Raw genomic sequence first — 13,583 nt, 5'->3', positions numbered from 1 at the left:
GTGGGTAATGATGGGGGGGGGGATCAATGCTGTCATGGTGGGGGATAGGCGTAAGACACTGCGATGACTACTACTCCAGCTATTATGTTTATGGTTTCTGAAAGGATTTCTAACCAGTGGCTTTTGCAAACCTACAATTCCCAGCATGCAGTCCCAGTATTGTAAAGGTAGTGTTCTCCAGTCTGTGATGCCCTGGGGTTGTATCACAGCTTTTTATCAACTGCAGCGAATATGGAGACTTTGCTGAATTTTTTTGCTACATTGTATCATCTGTTGTTTAAGAAACATGTTCAGCCTCTGAAATATAAACCAACAATAGAAAGTATAAGGGGGGGGGGGGATTATATTTGGGTCAGACATAGGCCAGCTTCACACCAGGGCACATTTAAAGGGCCTTCTCATGGCTGTAGCCTCTAGAAGCCCCCCAAGTTTTTCCGAATCAAACTTAGATTATCATAGAGTTCTCATGATTGGAGATTATAACAGTGAAACCGTGATGTGATCCTGGTATTGCTGCTGTAATACAAAGTTATAGGTATTATTGGATCCTGTCATGTGATCAGTAATTCTCCTTCCCTCCCCCAAATACAAAGCAAGAAAGTTTTGAGAAAAGCTCCTGATAAGGCTCATACAATAACAAGCCACGCCCCCAATCAATACACACCACGCCCCCTTCTTATAGTGTGGCACATGCAGCAGACATGTCCCAGATGCTTCATAGATTTTTAAGATGTTGCATGTCCCTTGTATCAGTGATCTGGATTTCGGCAGCATATGGCTATATCTATGTCATGACTGCGATTGCCTTTGAAGACCCCAATGACTGCCAAAAAGTTTCCTCATAAAGTGCAAGAGAAGATTTGACAGCTGTTTTAAACTGGAGAAAGTGACTCCATATGTGAAGTCTGGCTCTTCTTGACCACTTCCCTCTAGTGACTAGTCGTATCAGCAGATAACAGGTTGGCTGGAGTCCAAGCCACATCAAGTATTATTCTGTGTCGGCCTCAGCTAAGGCTTATTGGTTAGCTGTAATATACGTCCTTCTATAATGAGTCAGACGACCTCTCCCTTGTTCTTCCTTACACACCTCTAATGCCGAGATCATACATGAGAGCGTACAGGAGGTTTCTTTATGTCACTGATCCCTACTTCACTTGTATTTTGCTCTCTGTGATCCCGCACTAAGAGCATGTCTGCAGATATAAGTGAGAGCGTTCCTCTCTTGTGCCCACCAATGACATCTGTCAAGAGAGAGTCTGAAGGCCCCCATACACCTTATACTGGTGGCAATGGCTTTGTCCGACCTTGGTATAATATGGCACCTTTAGACAAGGGTTACACAGGATCACCATGCGGCATTGCTGAGTATATAGGTGAATGGGGTCGTGTTGTTCAAACAATGTAAAGTACGGCCACCAGCCGTACTTTACATTATTGTCAATGGTTATTTGAATTGTGGGCACACCTGCAATTCAGTTATAAAAAGATAATGTTCCTGCAGCCGATACAGCGGTATCGGCTGCAGGAACATGCCGAATGCCGCCTGGTGTCTGGCAGCTTAACACCGCCTGTTGCTATGTAGCGTACGGTGTTATGCCTAGTGTGAACACAGCCAAACACAGATATTTGGCTATGCAACCTGCATTATAGCTAAAATGGCTGTTTAGCCCTAGCCCTATCTCCAGACTGATGGCTGGTATGGCTTCTCTAACACTTTCTGATCAGCCGTCATTGCCAGAGGAGATCTCAGGATGTCTATATCTATGCAATGCATGGTTATTATAGTGGGAGCCACTACTCTGACTCATAAAGGGGTTCCAGATGGCACAGCCCCCATATGTATTAGGAGTGCTACCGTTTCTGCCTCTCTCAACCATATCTACCGTTTTTGTTTCTGTGGGGGCATCTCCTTAGGTTGTCGCTCTGGTAAATGGCGCTGCATAGTCAGAGAAATAAGAGAAAAATCACAAAGTGGCTTGTGTGTCAGCATTAGGTGTATTATTTTCTCCAGACGCATGTATTTTATGGGTGTGATGTCACTTAGGTAACATTATACGGCTTCATTGCTTCTTCCTTATTATCCATCGGTGTGTGATCAGCTTTCTGAAAACAAGATTTGCGTAAACCTAAAGTACTCCAGTGCATTTCCCCCCAGACTGCGGCCTCCTCTAATGTGCGCCCGCAGCTGATCCCTCTCTCGTCTCGGGAGGCAGCACTTCCTGAGCGGCGCCCCCTGGCACATTATTAGGCAGAGCAACTTGCAGGGGGCTAATGAAAGTGTCAGTCTTCTGTGGGAAAGTCTTTACAAAGAAACCAAATCCCCCACTAGAGACAGCAAGGAAAAGATTGATCTGCTCCTCGGCTCCCCACCCCCTGCTTCCTTTTCACCTCCCCTACCAGGGAGCCTCTAGTTACAGTCATTCAATCTTCTGGCAGGAGTTCACTTCATCTAGCCATGTGATTGTTTGGAGCTGATCACACATAGGAACAGTTCACGTGCTTGTGTATCATCACATGGAGGCGGCACGAATACCAGGGAGACTAATGCTGCGTTTACACAAAGCAATAATTCGCCCAATCGATCGTTTAACGATTTTGAAGCAATGATTTTGTTTTTACAACAATTAGCATTTAGACGAATAAATCGTTTGAAATTTGTAAGAAAAATCGTTATTGCGATCGTTTTTTAAGATCGCTTAAGCCCATCTTTAACATAGGGTGAATCTTTGAAAGACTGTTTACACGAAGCGATCTGTGAATTTTTAGCGAACGACGATTTGAGAACATGTTGAAAGATCAAAATGAATGATTTCTCGCTTGTCGCTTGATCATTTGCTGTGTTTACACGGAACGATTATCACTCAAATGCGATTGTTATCGTGAAAATTCAGTGTAAATGCAGCATTAGGGTCCTATTACACGGAGCGATTTTTAACGACTAACGATAAATGATTGCAAATGAGGTTGTTTGTTAACCTAAAATCGTTCACAATATTACACAGAACGAGGGTCGTTACTGCGATCGTTACTATGATCATTTACTCCTGATCCCAGCAAAACAATCAACAATGTGCAATTACACTGATCGATTAGTGAACAAGTGCAGAACTTAAACGAACAAATGTGGAATTACAGCGAACAATTAACGATAATTTTAGGTTCAGATCTAAATCAACTTTCAATTTTTTGATCGTTGCCTGCAATTACACAGAACGATTATCGTTTAAATTCAAACAATATAACAATTTTTCGCACGATAAATTTCCCGTGTAATAGGGCCCTTACTGGAAGTTATAAGGTAGGGCCACAATTCTATCATAAAGCAGCTAGAAAATCAGGATTACCGTAGGGTTCCTAATATAAGGAAAGTTTCTTTCCTCATTGTATCTCATAATCATTTATCTAATAAAATAATATTATAGATCAGATACCATTGCCATAATATTTCCTAGAACAGGGCATATGCCCAGTACCTCTCTACCACCAGATGGAAGTTTGCTCTCTTGTGCCACCTATTGGCAGTAGCAGCTCTGCAAGTCGATTCTCCTCCAATTTAAAAGCCTTGAAACATGGCTGGGGATTATTAGCCTAGCCAGGATCTCCTCCAGGTGGAAGAGTCCCCCATCTGTAGTCAGCTGTTTCAGGATTGTTGCCCCTCTTCAGTATAAATCACAATGCTGGCTATCTAATAGAGAGGCCTTTGTCATGGGACTGAGGGGGTCAGGTTTCTCTTTATGGAAACAGCCAAATTGGCACATGGAGTTTTATATGTCATGCAGTGCTGGGAGACAAATATGCAGCCTTTAAGGAGGAAGGTCCTTTAAACAGCTGTCTATAAAGATTCTGGTCTGGCTAATAATACCTAGTCATGTCTGAAGGCTCTTAAAGGGATACTCCGGAGAAATGCAAAGTTATTTTGATTTGTAAATTACTTCTGTTAGAAAAAAATCTCAAGCCTTCCAGTACTTTTTTTTTTCTTTTTTTTTTTTTAATAAACTGGTGTCAAAGTTATATAGATTTGTAAATTGCTTAAATTTAAAAAATCTCCAGTCTCCCAGTACTTATCAGCTGCTGTATGTCCTGCAGCAAGTGGTGTATTCGTTCCAGTCTGACACAGTGCTCTATGCTGCCAATTCTGTCTGTGACAGGAACTGTCCAGAGCAGGAAATGTTTTCTATGGGGATTTGCCACTGCTCTGGAGTACCCCTTTAAAGGGGTAGAGCATTGACCTGCAGAGATGCGACCTCCAATAGGTGACACCGGAGAACATCAACTATTTTCCACACCATTTTAGTGCCCTTCTCAAAGAGAAACCCAACAGTGACACTTGCAGACTCTGTGTAAGATATAAGACTTAGCGTCCGCTTATAATGTAGCGTACAGTGAGAATCTACAGCCGACACATCTGGTGCTTCTTGTAAATTGCATTGTAGGTTTTCTTTTTTGTGCTGACAGTGAGGCATAGAATTTCCCATGCAGCCATTACATTCAGATGAGGATATAGTGTGTGGCTGTGGAAGATGGGATATTTATCAGGAACATATTGTAGAACTCAAAAGTCTGTATATCAGGATTTACAGATTTTCATTTTACAGTGAACACTTACGAATATTGTCTGCAAACTCTCCGTTTGGCCTAAGGAACGGGGTCTTTAGCGAGAAATCCGCTTTATTGTGTCCAATTACATCAGTACACCACATGGACAGGACTTGTATTGTAATATCACAGTAAAGGTAGAGGAAGGCAGAGCCTGTATAGTAGCCCCAGCCATGTATTAGATCATCATCAGCCTCCATATAATAGCCCAATCCTTCATATAGATTATGTCCAAGGTGCGTTATCCTCAGCCATGAAGCTATATCCAGCCCCTTATAATAGGCCTGTCTACACAGTCCATTTCCATGTATCCTATTAGGAAATTCTAAGTTAATGGAGGGAGTTTCTTTTTCAGGATCATCGTCTTGCAGCCAGGAAGATTGTCTCTCCCCAGGCAATCCATTGATTTCTCATGGGACTAAATTGCTTTCTACCAAAATAATACCATTTAGATGAGGAGAACTGACTTTCAGTCACGGAACAGTCAGCAACAAATCTGCTGCGTGTGAATTCAGCTCTAATGGGATTGTTTATCTCTGGGCCTGAGTGCTTCCCATCAAGGCATGATCAATACGCTTGGCCTTGAAGTTAGGGGACCACCTCCTGTGATGGTATTATGCTGTAATGTAGCCATCTGCGCTGTGTGCCTGCAGTCCCGAGGGTTCTAGAACATGTGTATGGCACATGCAAACATCATTTCCTAGCCTGGTTCAGACGTGTCCCTGTAATACATGTGCACTCCCTTAAATCTTTGCCACCACATCATGTTCTGCTATGATATCTTAAATCGCGCGGTATAGTCTTATTATAGGGCGTGCAAGAGTGAACTAAACCGAGACGACAAGAAAAACTGTTTTTCATTTTAATTACTTACTAGTGGTTCTTTAAAGGAGTACTCTGAAGAAATGTTGTTTTTTTTTTAATAAACTGGTGTCAAAGTTATATAGATTTGTAAATTGCTTAAATTTAAAAAATCTCCAGTCTCCCAGTACTTATCAGCTGCAGTGTGTCCTGCAGTAAGTTATATATTCTTTCCAGTCTGACACAGCGCTCTCTGCTGCCTCCTGTGTTTTCCAGGCTGGACTCTGGTCTGTCTCCACCTTCCCCACGGAACGGGAAGACTGTGGGAGTCAAATACCGATGGTTCGAGTTGGTACGAACCTGAACATCAGCTCTGTTTGATCATCTCTATCTGTGACATGAACTATCCAGAGCAGTAACAAATCCCCATAGGAAACCCCTTCTGCTCTGGACAGTTCCTGCCACTGACAGCACAGTGCAGAGAGCACAATACTACTGCAGGACATACTTGAGATGTTTAAATAGAATTAATTTACAAATCTGTAAAACCTTCTGAGTTGATTTAAAAACTATTTTCTTTCTCTAGAGTACCCCTTTAACTCCCTGCTGATGAATCTCTATAAGAGCTGTCCTAGCCCCCATATAGGAGCAAGTGCAGCCAGCGGTGGGGAACACCATTTGAAAGTCATCTTTGGAAAATGAAAGGGAGGAGGATAGGCATCAGTCTCTAGATAAAAATTAGTTCCTCCACTGGCTGTACAGCGCCTACTATAGAAGACAGGCATAACCGCAAGTGTCATAGCTACAGAAGCGAGCCCATGATGTCTTTTTCTGGACAGTGCTTATCCGCCTTGTAGGGTGAGATGAATGCTCTAGGCTGGTCAGACCCAAATGGCAATGCTCTAAAAATGTCCCTTTCTGTCACTGGTTCCAACTGGGTAAAAGTATTGAGTGACTCTTCTGCAGTGGACAATAGAAACATTTTTATTACTCAGCCACTTCCTTATATACTCTTTAATAGAAACAGGACTCATTTTACAAGAGGGAGTCTCCCAATACGAAAGCGTACCTATCATTTCAACCTTGGCTACCTTTATAGCCACATGTCAGAAGTTTGTATTGGTGAGGGTCCGGGTGCTGAGACCCCCAGCAATCGCTAGTATGAAGGCGGACAGAATACCACTTGCCTCGGTATGTCAATGGGAAGCCTTGCGTGCCTTCACTCTTCACTTAAAGAATTGTCAAGTTAACATGTATTAGAGAATTGTTTTTATCAGTTTCTCTATGAGTTTTACATTACCTGCACCAGGGTATGCAGTAGTGTATGACAGGACACCCTCTTTACACATACTGTAATAGGTGGCATCTGGTATTGCAGTATAGCCCAGGATTGAGCACCAAACAGCCGGTGAACAATGGAGCTGCTGTTTCTTGGAAATGAATAAAATAGCATTCTTTTTTCAATCATAGATGACCCCTAAAAGCGGAACATGAAAAAAGATAATCCCTTCAGTGTTTCCTGTAACTCAAAGCAATAAATCCTTATTTTACAATCGTGGACATTCCCTCTAAGCTTAAGTTGGCTTCCATTGGCCAAGTCTTAGGGTCCTATTAGACGAAGCAATTTTTAACAATAAAGGATCGCAAACGAGTTTATCATTAACTTGAAATCGTTCACCATTATACGATTGAACAATTGTCGTTCGTTTCCATCGTTACTACGATCGTTTACTCCTTCTGATCCCAGCAAATGGAGGAACGATGTGGAATTACACTGAACAATTATTGAGGCTGGGTTCACACTGCGTTTTTACAATCCGTTTAACATTTTTATGGAAAAAACGGAAACCATGGTGTGTCACCTGTTTGGATCTGTTTTTCCATTGACTTCCATAATTTAAAAATAAAAAAACTGATCAAAATGGATGTTTTTTTTTTAACGGACACAAAAGTAACCAATTAAAAACGGATACGTTGAACGGATTGCAAAAACGCGGAGTGAACCCAGCCTGAACAAATGAAATTACAGCGAACAATTAACGATGATTTTTGTGTCGGCACCAAACGAACGATGAACGTTTTCTCATTGGTCATTCATGCGTTTACATGAAACTATTATTGTTTAAATTGAAACGATATAACGATAATTTGCACGATAGTCGTCCAGTGTATTAGGGCTCTTAGTTCCTATAATCTGCTGTGTGCGCACTGGCCGTCCATGTATGATGTGATTGTTCACACTGACAGGATACGGGAAGACAGCTGCTTTCTTACTGTGTCTGGGAAAGTATTGGGCACGGGATGGGCTTTGTTAATGGACTGAAGGAAGTGTGAGCCAGTCCCATTACTCTCACTGTGAGGATCCTGTTTACTTTATATCCGCCCTGCTTCTTGTTAATATGTGACAGAACACATATAATTGATGTAGTGCAGAGGTTGTCGGCCATTTCAAGATATAGACTCTTACTATGCATTCTAGATTATTAACGCTTAATGCTGTACAGACACAGCAGCTTTTTATATAGTTTGTTTCATCCCTAATGACTAAGAGCCATACCTTTCGCTGTCCACCACTGTAGCTATATAAAGGCCTGTATATAGCTAGAAATAAACATTCCACCATTAAAAATTCATTTAGGGTACATATAAAAAAAGACTTGGGGGGGGGGGGGGACACATGAGTTGTGCATTGGGGGTACAGTGCAGAACTAATACCATTACACTTGCTCTGAAGGTGAGTAGTTAAAGGGAACCAATCACTATAAAATCAACCCTGCAGCTATAATTTTATTGGTAAATTGCCCCAAACCACTGTTTCCAGGCTATAAATGGCCTGAAAAGGTACTTGGTAAATCCAACCTAACTAGACATCGGGGCTCCTAACTAGTCACGGCTGGCGGGAAACATCTTCAGGAATGGCGCCGCCCTGTGAGTGTCTGCCTGTAGGAGCCGGCAGCGCTACGGAGCACCAATGTCCCTGAGTACCAATGCTCCCTAGGAGACATTATTACTAGGGATGGTCCGAACCAAGTTCGGTTCGGGTTCGTACGAACCCGAACCCTTGGTAATGATTCCCGCTGTATCCCAGTTTTCAGGGCGTTACTCCCGCTGGATCCGCCCGCTCCACGGAGCGGGCAGACAGCGGAAGTCTAATTATTACTAAAGATGTTACCTGCCAGCTTTGACTAGTTAGCAGCCGAGGACCCCGCCTATATGACTACATAGGAAGGATGTACAAAGTTCTTTTTCAGGCCATATAAGCAATGCTTGTTGCGTTTACTTATATGCTTGGAAACAGTGCTTGGGGCCATATAGTAATATATTTTTAGCTGCTGGGATGAATTTATAGTGATAGGATCCCTTTAAGGCAATACCAAATTTATAATTTCCAGGTGACAAAGCTGTATGAGGACTTTACCTTATTACTGTATTAAGTGCAAACACTCTCTTATAGGTACAAATCACATTCCCTTTAAACAGTTTTCTTTCTCCCCTCTCCTACATGGTCCTGTTCATGGGAAATCTCACATCTGCAATCATTATTTAAAGGGTTCTGTTATTAGGCCTGATCGTTGGAGCTTCAGCTTTGGGTGTTGGCCCATTAGGCTATAGGCCATTAATCCGATCATAAGTTCACCGTGGATACCCGTATGCACATTAGAGCCTAGCTCCTCACACCCATGGGTACAGCATCGTGCAGGTTGTGTTCTTTCATACCTAGGTAAAGGAGTATATAGAATATGATGATACCAGTACAGCCCGTCAGCCGGACTTTCCTGTGAGGAAGGTACCTTGTGAGGTGTGAGATAGCACTAAGGGTACATTCACACACTAAGGGTGCATCACATCTGCGGCGTAGACAGGAATAGGCTTATAGACTGGAATGGACCAATAACATTACTGGCTTATAGAAACCCCTAAGTAATACATAAATGCAGAGCAGTAAGACGGGAGCCATTTTTAGGAGTGCTGCTGGTTAATCCTCATTGCATGGTGACACCAGAGGTGGCATCATATATGTTATGCATCAGCCGCAGCTCCATCACATACATGAGCACATGGCATAGTACAGCCACCAGTGATGTTACACACATGTTCATGTCTGTGTGGGTGTTTTTCCTGCACCATTGTAATACACCGTCATGGCAGATAGATCCATCTCTTATCCTTTCCGTGGATTCAGGCTGATCTCTAACATCAGTTTTCATGGATTGATATGAAATCCATTACACATTGTATAAGGTATATAAGCCAGGTCTTGTTGTTATGATAGGATGTGGCTCTGAGAGGCTGGAGACCATGAGGAGTGTATTGTTCACAGGGACAGACAGGGACTTCTGTCTCTGACGTGCGGTCACTCCTCTTCCTGTCTGGGCATTTCCTGCACATAGCAGAACCCCCAGTACTCCCACTTCTAGGGTTACTGGTACTGGATATGGATGTGACAGCTGCTGCTGTAGGGGGAAGGAAGTAAATGGAAGTGATAAGATAAGTACATCCCGGAACATGCATGGAGTAATAACACATCATATATGCCATCATGCTGGATCTCAGGGGGTGATGCCTAACTGTATCACAGCACTATGCACATACCTTCACCATCCATACATTTCTTACATTGCTTCCATGCTGATTGTTAGCAATGCAGTGTATATAACACTAAGCTGTATAGAATAGTGGGAGGAAAACAACTTACATTTCCCTCAGTGCAATGCAGAACAGCCCCCTAATTTGTATACGAGTGTTTTGCAGTCACAGTGGTGGATCCGTTCCTTCATACATCACATCTTTGTGAGAGATGATAGAATGGAAAATGTTTGCTAGACTGAATGAAAGGAAACTGGCACGGCTGCTCCACCCTATAAATAGCCGGCTGCGTTACATAATGGATCCTGCCACAGAGCTGGCATCTGTCATCTGGTGTCAGAGGAAAGACTTACTCATAGTGAGCACCAGGCCGATGTATCACAACTAGTGCCCATAGTGACCCATCAGATCGCAGCGCTTAGAGAAGCGTATATAGTGCAGTATAGGCTGTCAGTAGAGACGCTTGTCTATATCTGATGAGCTATGTATGGGTTGCCTGCCATCTTGGTTCATAAACCCCTGTTATGGCTTTTCTAAAGCGGCCTACATTCTCCCTGATGCCTCTGACATAGGGGGAGGAGTTTCATCTAAGTGCAGTAAGTGATAGATCAGTGAAGTAGAACTTCTGTCCCAGTTTATTCCTATGTAACGCAGCTCCAGCTTGTCTCCTTGTGATAGGTTTTTCCCTATCAGCTCTTACTGCAACTACTTTTACTGTATAGACTCTCCAAGCACATCTCTGCACTACTGGCCCCCTAGATAGAGCAGAAATTATTTATTCAGAAGCATTTGCTATATAAAGGGATATACAAGTATAGCTTACAGGGGAAGGGACTGAGCTGCTGAGAGGGGTTTGATAGGTGATGCTGTAACCCTGTAGTTCACAGGAAGACAACCACACAGAAGAACATGGAATCCTGTATACATAGTAAAGCATATAATATGCTGGGGGGGGGGGGTCTGAGTCATATGACCAAGCAGCAATGATAAACAGGCTTAAGTATGGATATGGCTGAGCTACGATGAAACAGCTGACACTTCTAAATTGCTGGAGTGCTTCTTTAATATTTTTAACAGGGTAATAATGCAAGGATCAGGTAAAATCTCACTGCTTAACCCCTTAAGGACGGGGCCCATTTTCGTTTTTGCGTTTTCGGTTTTTCCTCCTTGTGTTTAAAAGGCCATAGCACTTGCATTTTTCCACCTAGAAACCCACATGAGCCCTTATTTTTTGCGTCACTAATTGTACTTTGCAACTGCAGACTGAATTTTTGCATTAAGTACACTACGAAACCAGAAAAAAATTCAAAGTGTGGTGAAATTGAAAAAAAAAAACACATTTCTTTTATTTGGGGGAACTGTGTTTTTACGCCATTCGCCCTGGGGTAAAACTGACTTGTTATGCATGTTCCTCAAGTCGTTACGATTAAAACGATATATAACATGTATAACATATTGTATCTGATGGCCTATAAAAAATTCAAACCATTGTTAACAAATATACGTTCCTTAAAATCGCTCCATTCCCAGGCTTATAACGCTTTTATCCTTTTGTCTATGGGGCTGTGTCAGGTGTCATTTTTTTGCGCCATGATATGTTCTTTCTATTGATACCTTGATTGCCCATATACGTCTTTTTGATCGCTTTTTATTACATTTTTTCTGGATTTGATGCGACCAAAAATGCGCAATTTTGCACTTTGGGATTTTTTTGCGCTGACGCAGTTTACCGTGCGAGATCAGGAATGTGATTAATTAATAGTTAAGGCGATTACGCACGCGGCGATACTAAACATGTTTATTTATTTATTTGTTTACTTTTATTTAAAACCTGGGAAAAGGGGGGTGATTCAGACTTTTATTGGGGGAGGGGGCTTTTTACTATAAACAACACTTTTTTTTTTTTTTTTACACATATACTAGAAGCCCCCCTAGGGGACTTCTAATATATATACTTTGATCTCTCATTGAGATCTCTGCAGCATAGATATGCTGCAGAGATCCATGAGATAGGCACTCGTTTACTTCCGGCTGCTGCAGCCGGAAGTAAACGAGTGCTGAGTCGGGGACGGCGCCATCTTGGACGAGTCCCCAGCCGGCATCAGTAACGGAGATCGCTCCTCCGGGACAACGTCCCGGAGGAGCGATCTCCCCCACTAGACACCAGGGAAAGGTTGCCTCCGGTAATCGGAGGCAGCTGTCAACTTTGACAGCTGCCTCCAATTAGCTAATTAGCGGGCAAGGCGATCAGACCGTGCCCGCTAATAGCGGTGGTCCCGGGCTACACGCGGCACCCGGGACCGCGGCGCTTCAAGTGCTAATGAGGACATATGACGTACCGGTACGTCATATGTCCTTAAGAGGTTAAAGGAGAAGTCAGGCGAAAATTTTTATTAAAATGTTGTATTGCCCCTCAAGAGTTATACAAATCCCCAATATACACTTATTACGGGAAATGCTTATAAAGTGCTAAAATGGCTAAAATGGTGATGTCACGACCCGACTCCCAGAGCTGTGCGGGCTGTGGCTCTGGGAGTCGGGTCGTGATATCACCATGTTATCCAGGAAGTGACATCACCATGTTATCCAGGAAGTGACATCACCATGTTATCCAGGAAGTGACATCACCATGTTATCCAGGAAGTGACATCACCATGTTATCCAGGAAGTGAAGCCTTGATGCAATAGTAAGTGCAGGGAAATAAGCACGTAATAAGCATTTCCCAGAATAAGTGTATATTGGGGATGTGTATAACTTTTTGAGGGCAATACAATACTTTAATAATAATTTTTGCCAAACTTCTCCTTTAATCCTTCTCTCCCTGTCCCAGAGGGCACCCGCATTAGATGGGTCAAATGTTCCCACTGAGCCACCTGAAGACATAGAAATACATGAGGCCTGTGTCAGTAGAAGTGTCAGTAATGCTTTACAGTCCCCTCTCCTGTATTCTGTAATATAGAAGCAACGTGACATCTGATGGTTTCAGACCTGTCCCCTCTGTGTGCACACAGCCTCACTGCAGTGTCCCCTGCCTGTATGTAATTGTGTCTTAGTCATTGGGGTGTCCTACACATAGCTGGTGTCCTATAGCGTCCCCACAGATTTCTCCTTTGTCGCTTTGCTTTTGAATATCAGCTACATAGATGTACAGCATGGTGATCATGTAAGACAGTAATAACATGGTGTGAACGGCTGGTGCTGTACTATCCCGTAACCTGCTGGAAATGGGATAATTACAGAAAAATACCCGGAAACACGACTCTTATAACATCTTCTAATAGCTATTCCGAGTTATCACCAATACTAGTTGTCACTGTGATGCCTACAGGGTTATAAATATCCCCTGTATCAGCCCCAGCCCCCTCACCCTCTGCACGGCATATGCTGACACTCTGCTCATGAATCAGGAGGTCCACAAGGAACATTGCTTGGCCTTTCCACATAGGAGAGCGCTGTAGTCCATTGAGAGCAGTTTCCTCGGTCCTAAAGGAGAAGATGGCAGCAGCATGGTGTGAAAGCTAAACAGTCCTTTATTGTTACTGACACTTTGGCCGACATGTTTATCTATCTCTGTAGGGGCCACTTACATGTAATCATT

The 13,583-nt window shown here is 42.9% G+C and overlaps 1 protein-coding gene across 2 annotated transcripts in view; it reads left to right on the top strand.

The window, feature by feature from the left end:
- SLK (STE20 like kinase) overlaps positions 1–13,583 on the top strand; it is a 50,048-nt gene that overhangs the window by 1,484 nt on the left and 34,981 nt on the right. The window lies entirely within an intron of this gene.

The sequence above is a fragment of the Dendropsophus ebraccatus genome, chromosome 8 (assembly GCF_027789765.1).
Source record: "Dendropsophus ebraccatus isolate aDenEbr1 chromosome 8, aDenEbr1.pat, whole genome shotgun sequence".
Lineage (NCBI taxonomy): Eukaryota > Metazoa > Chordata > Amphibia > Anura > Hylidae > Dendropsophus > Dendropsophus ebraccatus.
This window is presented reverse-complemented; position numbering and strand designations above follow the sequence as displayed.